The following is an 8726-nucleotide window of genomic DNA, read 5'->3' as shown; positions in this document are numbered from 1 at the left end:
AAAACGCTTACAACACACACGTGTGCACAACATGCTTATTATTATGAATGTACATAAGAGCAGCCACATCAGATTCGGAGAACAACTTCTCTCTACGATGTTTTATTCACAGCTTCCGTCGGTGCACGTTATGTGCTTAGGAATAACCCAGCTAACAACTGGATGTTTTCTGAACATTTTTGAAACATTCTAAGTTCGTTGTTTGGACGTTTTGTCAAAACATTTTCAGAACGTCTTTTTGTGGAAGGTTGTGTGGACTTTTAGCCTTATTATATCAACCAGCTGGTATCAGTTATGATGAGCCTCAGATGAGGTAATGGCTTAAAAGAGGTATTTTTATTTTCAGTTTGAGGTTGTATATCAAATTCAAATTCTGATGCCATTTCCAATTAGGGAATTCTGGAACAAAGGGCCACAAGAGACAAAAGCGGATTTTGTAAAAAGTGTGCCGGTCAAACGTAGGTCTAAATGACATTCATTCAATTGTTGTGATGGTTGTTTCTGGAAGATTGTCTTGGATTTCGTTTCTAAATATATGTGACCGTGCATCACAAAACAAACAAAAAGTCGCACCCCTTGATATTACGTGAGGACTCAAGAAAGGTGAAACTGGTCAACCAAGTCCATTTTGAGTTTTCCGTATTTTCTGAAAGAGCTATTCCTCTTCTACATTATTTTAAAGTTTGGGATCGTAAATTGAATGGGAAAGTGGGTTTTCAGCAGTTTTTCTTCTACCCTTTTTTGGTAGAATAGTGCGATTTGGTTTTTCTTAGAAACCACTTTTCATTTCTTGAAATTCCTTTGCACACTCTTCACTTTTATCTCTCATAACTTTTAAAAGGATGACTGCATTGAAAGTTGGCATTCATCATGGACAGAATGTATTAATAGAGCATGATCAATTTCACCTTAATCTGATAATCCCTTCATTGTTGTTGCTACAGTGGTTTACATCATATTCTTTTGTTTTGTTGTTGTTGTTGTTGTTGTGTGTGTGTGTGTGTGTTTCCCAATTATGACACAGGTAGCACGGCTTAGTAACGATTAAGCGCTTGAATTGACCCTGTACTTAAGAGCCTCCTTTCTCAGTTCACCCTTTTAGGTTAGGAGATTCCATTTGAATTGAGTTATACACTATTTTAAAGCTTATAGAGTCTGCTCTTTCAGAATCTGCCCTTGTCTAAAATACCATGCCTAGCAACTTTTGTTGGTTTTGTGGTGCAGGGTCACACATAATCAAAAACATGTGGAAAACATTATTGTAATAATACTATTATTCAGGCATAAATTCATCCAGTTGAAAGTATTAAAATGATAAAGCATTTCTCTTCAGAATTCTGTTTAAGCAAATAACGCATCTATTGTTAGGATGTGTGATTTAGAAGAAGCGCAACAAATAATCCGAATTACCTTATTTTGTACTTACAGGAAATTTCGATTTTAATACACCTTGTAATCCGCGTAAAGACTCCCTTTTTCAGATACAGCAGTTTTTTTTTTTAGTATAGCATAGCATTAATGATTATGACAAGTCCTGTTTTTGTGCACAATACTTATATATCGGGAATTAATTCGGCAAAACCATCAACGTGCTTACTCCAGGAGAGTTTATCATTAAAGATAAAACCTAAAAATCTTAGTAGATTTATGTACCTCTTCTATAATAGTATTGCCTTGTATAAGGAGAAAAAAGTGATTTTACCATGCAAATTATTTGGTGTTATCATTACTATAAACACACACCTTGTTTTACTTAGACTTAATGAACACTTATTCGATGTAGTCCAATCTGAAAAGCTATACTTGATTACGTATTTACAATACTTTTCAAAAAAAAAATGGATCAGAGTGAGAAAAAATGGAAACGTCAGAATTTTGAAAATCATTGATAGAATGATAAAGGATAAAGGACCATGAACATTTCCCTGGGAAATGCCACAAATTCAGAGGCTTTATACATGTTATAGGAGCAGTGGCGTATCTAGGGAAAACGGCGCCCGGGGCAAGCACGAAAATTGCGCCCCTAATTTCTGAAAAAGTGTTCAACCCCACGCAACCCCATCCCGGTAGGGACTTTAAACAAGGTCCACATGATGCTTTTTTCAAGCACTTAAAAGGGATCTTTTGAGGGTGATTTAAATGTAATGAATTTTGATAGATTTTGGCGAGCGAGCGCAGCGAGCGAGCCGAAAATTTTTTGTATTTCAGCTTACAAAACATGGAATTCTTGTCATTTTTTGCTTACCAAATCTTACAATTCTAAACAAGATATAGTGACGGCCTTATAGATAACGATTTATACCAAAAAACTGAGGACTTTAAAAAATACTCTACATTAGTACGCGCGAGTGAGCTGAAATTTGTGTCTTCGTCATCATCACGTATTGTTCTTATCTTTTTTAATATAAATTTTGGCGAGCGAGCGCAGCGAGCGAGCCGAAAATTTTTGTATTTCAGCCTACAAAACATGGAATTCTTGTCATTTTTTGCTTATTAAATCTCACAATTATAGTGACGACCTTATAGATAACGATTTATACCAACAAAGTGAGGACTTGAAAAAATACTCTAAATTAGTACGAGCGAGTGAGCCGAAATTTGAATATTTCTGCGTCATCATTACGTTTTTTTTCTTATCTTCTTTGATTTTTTGTTGCGCCCCCTCCCCCGTATGTTCGAAACCGTTGGCGTCCTCTTTTGATAAAATCGGCGATCGCTTCAGAACTAATGAAATTGCAGACGCTGCTCCGTGTAACAGTTTTCCTGCTAAATATAAAATGACATGAGTGAACACAATAGACATTGTCATTTTGTCCGCTCATCGTCACGTTTTGTTCTTATCTTCTTCTCTTTTTTCATACAAATTTTGGCGAGCGAGCGCAGCGAGCGAGCCGAAATGTTTTGTATTTCAGCTTACAAATCATGAAACTCTTGTCATTTTTTGCTTATTAAATCTTACAATTCTAATCAAGGTAATAGTGACGGCTTTATAGATAACGATTTATACCAACAAACCGAGGACTTGAAAAAATAATCTGAATTAGTACGAGCGAGTGAGCCGAAATTTGTATATTTCCGCGTCATCATTACGTTTTGTTATTATCTTGTTTGATTCGGGTTTTTGTTTTTTTTTGCGCCCCCCCCCCCCCTCCGTATGTTCGAAACCGTTGGCGCCTTCTTTTGATCCAGTTGGCGATCGCTTCAGAACGAAAGAAATTGCAGCCGCTGCTCCGTGAAACATTTTGCCTGCTAAATATAAAATTACATGTGTGAACACAATAGACACTGTCATTTTGTCATCATCACGTTTTGTTCTTACCTTCTTTTTTATATAAATTTTGGCGAGCGAGCGCAGCGAGCGAGCCGAAAATGTTTGTATTTCAGCTCACAGAACATGGAATTTTTGTGTGAACACAGTAAACATTGTCATTTTGTCCGCGTCATCATCATGTTTAGTTTTTATCTCGTTTGATTTGGTTTTCTGCCCCCCCCCCCACCATTCTCCCTCCCCCCTTCCAGGCGAGTTTTTTTTTCTTCTTCTTCTTCTTCTTCTTCTTCTTTTCTTTTTTTTTTCTTTTTCTTCCTTTTTTTTTCTTCTTCTTCGTTTTTTTTTTTCCGTTTTTTGCGCCCCCAAGGAGTGGCGCCCGGGGCACGTGCCCCCCTGCCCCCCCCCCCCCTAGATACGCCACTGTATAGGAGAACCGTGACTTTACGGAACAAACGTAACAAATTGGTTTCTATCTTTAAGGTTGATCTTGAACCACTCAAAGACCTTCTCTCTGATACCAAAATGAGTCAATTTATAAAGGAGGATATTGTGATTGGCGGTACACGAAGTCTGAGAAATCACCCAACGTGTTGATCTATTGAAGTGAGAATTTCATGAGAAACATCATACTTTTTTTAATGGAAACCCAAGCCGTGAAGGAGAAAAATAGATAGCGAACACCCACCCACCCCCCCTCCCGAAGAAAGACCCAAATGTGTCCCACCTTTTTTATGTTTGAAAAATCAGTCTGTAACTGAAATATTTTGCTGCTGCTTCTCCGTCTTTGCATGAACTTTCTAACAATAATTCATATTTGTTTGTAACAAATGTATTCAGTTTTTCCATTTGAGGCGAACTTTGTGTCAGAATTTTGAATGACTATTTCTGTGTGTAGAACTCTAATGCAATCGTGTGATGTATGCAGGATTGCAATAGCCACAGTGGTTGTGCAAAAAATTAACTTCCAATATTGTGAATATTGTGTTGTGCTTTCTTTTTTACACTTTTGTTGAATTGGCACCACGACGAGAATAAGTTTAGTATTTAAAAAAATGCCACTTCATAGTGGATCATATCTCATCGGTAAGATTGGTTGCACTACAGTGCAATCAATAAACAGAAGAAAGGCCCGCAACCTTCATGTTTCATATGTACTGAAATTTTGTCAATATGCGACGCAAGTTTTTGAAATTTCTGAGGATTGTTGCTATAGAAGGCCAAGGCAAATTGCTTGGCGGTCTTCTCCAAACCCAGATGAGGCTCGAAAGTGAACTTGACAAACCCCATTTAACCCTTTATGTGCCATGGTGGTAACCCCTGTGTGCCACATCAATCTGAGACAAAGACGTAGCAATGCTTTGAGAAAACATTTTGTTTAACAGATATAATTAACTTATGTAGATTTCTGTTAAGTTGGACATGCAGTGAGCAAAGTGTTGTAGAGAAAATGCCAAGCTGTTTATTGCTATGACGTAATAATTTGTATGACAAAATTAATATGAGTCTTTTTTTTTCAAAGAGTAGCTACATTACTGTAAAGGAATGACTTTTGCAGTTAAAGAAACGTGTGATTTACACGTAAATCGAGTAGGGAACACTGCTTGCTAATCAATTACCACATAAAATGCAAACTGTATATGACAAGAACGGAATGGCGAGAAACGCTTTCATTTAATACTGCGGCATTTGGCGATTTATCGATCAGTTTGGGCGGGTTTGTGTGTTTGAGCAGAATAATTATGTTAAGTCGATCGGTGGTACAGAAAGGGAATAAGTATTCCAGCTTCCACGACGATAGCTAGCAGGTGGCTAGAGATGGCACATTGGCATCTTGACTGTAAATTACGTCTATATTGTTATACATTCATGATTGAGTGTTCACTGACGTGTGCCTGCATTGCTACTCGTAAATCTGTACGGACACACGCGTATGCCAGAAAAGCAATATATCACGTAAAACTTTCGGTTTCGTTTCCCCAACGTCATGACATTTGTCAACTGGGCTTGTCAACCCATTGATATAAATTGTACGAAAAAAAAAAATCATTTTATAAATGAAATTTCGGACTATCTTTTTTGTGATGTGATTAACTTTTCGTCCTGCCTGGCAAGTTAGAATTAAAACAACGTAGGCCATAAACGAAAATGGAAATACTATTTTCTTGTCTGTGTAACAAGCAAGCGACCACAATCCTATGCAGTTAGTAAGATGAAGTTTCGATAACTTTATACATCACAAGATTTCCATTGGCGTTACCACGAATCTTTAGATTCATCTTCTAAAAGTGAAACTAAAGGAATATAAACTATATCCTTTGTAGAAATACATTGCAGCATTCTGGAAATTACCTATTTCATGCTCGCAGTTCTTTCCAGAGAACGCAGTCGGCCTTTAATATCCCAAAGGTTACTCATCAAGAGTGAGTTGACATTAACTTCAACCTCCTCTTTCGCTAGCTATTAGGGATGAGGATCCCGATGAACTGGATGTGCACTTTTTATGATGGTGATCGTGAAACATATATGGTTGTGTTCAGATGTGTACAACAACATCTTTTTAAAAAGAACATTTCCATCCTTCCTCGCATTATAGTGTACTTCCAGTGACTTTTAATTGTACTTTTGCTCAGCAATGCTGGGCTGGGTAGGGGTATCGAAGGAAAGATGAAGGAAAGACTCAATAAATGTGTAGGGTGCCTATATGAAACAATATAATGTTCGTGTTTCGGTCGGCAATTACAAGCCATGACAAAAAGAAAATAATAATAATAATAACAAAGTGTATACCTTTCTCACGACGTTTTTATTTTTACAACACACACACACACACACGCGAGCGCCCGTGCGCGCGCGAACAACATTGTTTCCTTTTTTTGTCAAAACTTTTACAATATAATTGTCCAATGACGTGTGAGACCAATAATCCATCGCTTTACATCATGTGATCTCACATTTCCATCTCGTATGTTATAACCCTCGCCGTCCGCTCACCTTTCACTTAAGCTGCTGACGGACAGTCAAATTCCCGTGAACGTCGAGTCTCCTCTACCACGTCTACTGTTCTAGTCTCCATTACTTGTAGCCTTTTACTCATGTCTGTCCCCATCCAATCACCCTAGCCTTCATGACTCCTCGCCCATCTCCATCCTCGCCCTCATTGCTCTTATATACATTCCCAGTATACACCAACCATCCATAGCCGACCTGAAATCGGGAGGGGGTTAGAAAAGGGATTACTGACTCTTGACCCTACCAGCGACGAGCGTTAACCCCTCCCCCCCCCCCCCCTCCACCGGAAGCTAAACACCCTCCAAAGAACACGCACACCCACACACACACGCAACCCCACACACATACACACACACACTCTTCCAGTCCCTACATTGTAAGGATATAATATGGAAGCCCTGAAAGGCCATCGGAAAACGAATGTTTTTGTTTGTTTTGTTTTTTTTAACGTCATTACGAGAGCACGTGTTATAAGATGAGGTATATCTTTACTGAGACGAAGGTATAGGCCTACACATGTTTTGATATTCATTCTAAGATGAATATAATGTATGCTGATTAAAAAGCAGAATTAAAAAGAGAGAATTAAAGTATCGTCCTCCCCCTCCTCATCATCACACATACTAGAATAGTGCATGGAAAATTATATATATATATATATTTGTAATATAAAACTCGGATAAAAAAATGAAATAAACTTTCTTAGTTCACCAAGTTTGCATTATCAAGGATTTCTTTTGATTTTCTTTGTTAGATATGTGCCATTCCGAATGTAATTAATTGTACTTTTGGTAACTTTTTAAGGTGATGGGAAAGGTAGCTGTGGTATATTTTACAAGGCTATACTGCCGGAAAATATTTCTGTCATCAAAACAGTTCGAGAGGTCTGTCATGTTAACAGCAGCCATTGATTCAGAAGTGACCATGACCTTTTTTTTCATGAATTCAATTCAATTCAATAGTTCATTTATTTCCATTAAAAAAACATGATGCAAAGCGGTACATGTGTCAATATGACTTTCACGCAGCTGAAAAGGACATTAACTCTGAATATCCATGGTTGCAGTTTAATTCTACTGCGAAGCACAAGGCCAATGCTGCAATGTTATGTTGTTGTTGTTGTTTTTGTGTAGTCTTTGTTGTCAAACATCCTCAATCTCCCTGAAATTGGCTTTGGCGTTCGATAAAATTACTTCCTTTGTAATAGTCTCATTTCCTGCACTGAACAACACTACATTCATATGAAATTGTTGTTGTTGTTATTTTCTGCCTTTAATGACTACAGTCAAATGCGTGTCAACCAAGACAAGTTCTCTCCCCCCCCCCCCCCTCTTTCCCCCAGTATTATTTAGTGAACACAGTCATTCTATTTCCCTTTCTTTAAAAGCATCCCCTCCCCATCTCAGAACTTCAAATTATTCTGAACCCCCTTTTGCATGATTTTCCTGCCTTTGACACACCCCTACATTCTGGAACTCTGTTATTTTCTTAGCCGTTAAAGGGATCGTATAGTTTTGGTTGGGACCTAATTTCAGGTTTCTAACATTTTTTGGTCAGATAATGAGAAACCTCTTATGAAACATGAAAGAGCATATAATTCTATGAGGAATTCGACGTTTATTTGATTAAAATTGGTTTTGAAATGGCTGAGATATCCAAAAAATAGCGATTCTAATAAAGTGTGGGACCCACACTTTATTACGATCGCTTTGTTTTACTTTGTTTTTGGATGTTTCAGTCATTCCAAACCCGATTTTCATCAAATAAATTTTGAATTCCTCTTGAAATGGTATGCTCTGTACTATATCATATTAGAGTGTTTTCTTGGTATCTCGCAAAAAGTTAAAAGCCCAATTCTCATCTCCACCAATACTGTACTATCCTTTTAACATATTTTGTATGCAGTTATTACTCTTTTTCGTGATACCATGTCGGATAATGATGGAGAAAACAAACTTTCTTAGAACTTCCTGTTTAAGGAAGATTCCTGTATGGAGCGACATCATAATGTGTACAGTTTAAGCCATTCTTGACACAAGATAAAGAGCTTTTCCTTTCGTTCTCTTTACCACTATAGTCTTATCTCTTTCCTTTCTACTTCACTCCTCCTTCCCTCTCTCTCCCTCTCTCCTCTCTCTCTCTCTCTTGTATCTTCGTGATTTCCACCCTTCAACGTCTACCTCCCCTGCCCTTTAATGTTTCATCTTTCTCCTCCCAACTACAGTATTCCCGAAATAACATGTGTCTGTGTGTGCGCATGCTTGTAAACCTATTTTTGAGTTTAAGTTTGGTTGTCTCTGTAGAAAGTCTTCCTATCCAAATTACTTCCTTATACAAATAAAAGGCATGGGAGGAGGACAGGGAAACGAAACTAAGAGAGTTTATGAAGTTACAAAGTTGATTCGACGAGGACTTTTTGTTCTACATACGAATTGAAGACTGGTGAATT

This window comes from Diadema setosum, chromosome 16 (genome assembly GCF_964275005.1).
Source record: "Diadema setosum chromosome 16, eeDiaSeto1, whole genome shotgun sequence".
NCBI lineage: Eukaryota > Metazoa > Echinodermata > Echinoidea > Diadematoida > Diadematidae > Diadema > Diadema setosum.
Note: the sequence above shows the minus strand (reverse complement) of the source record.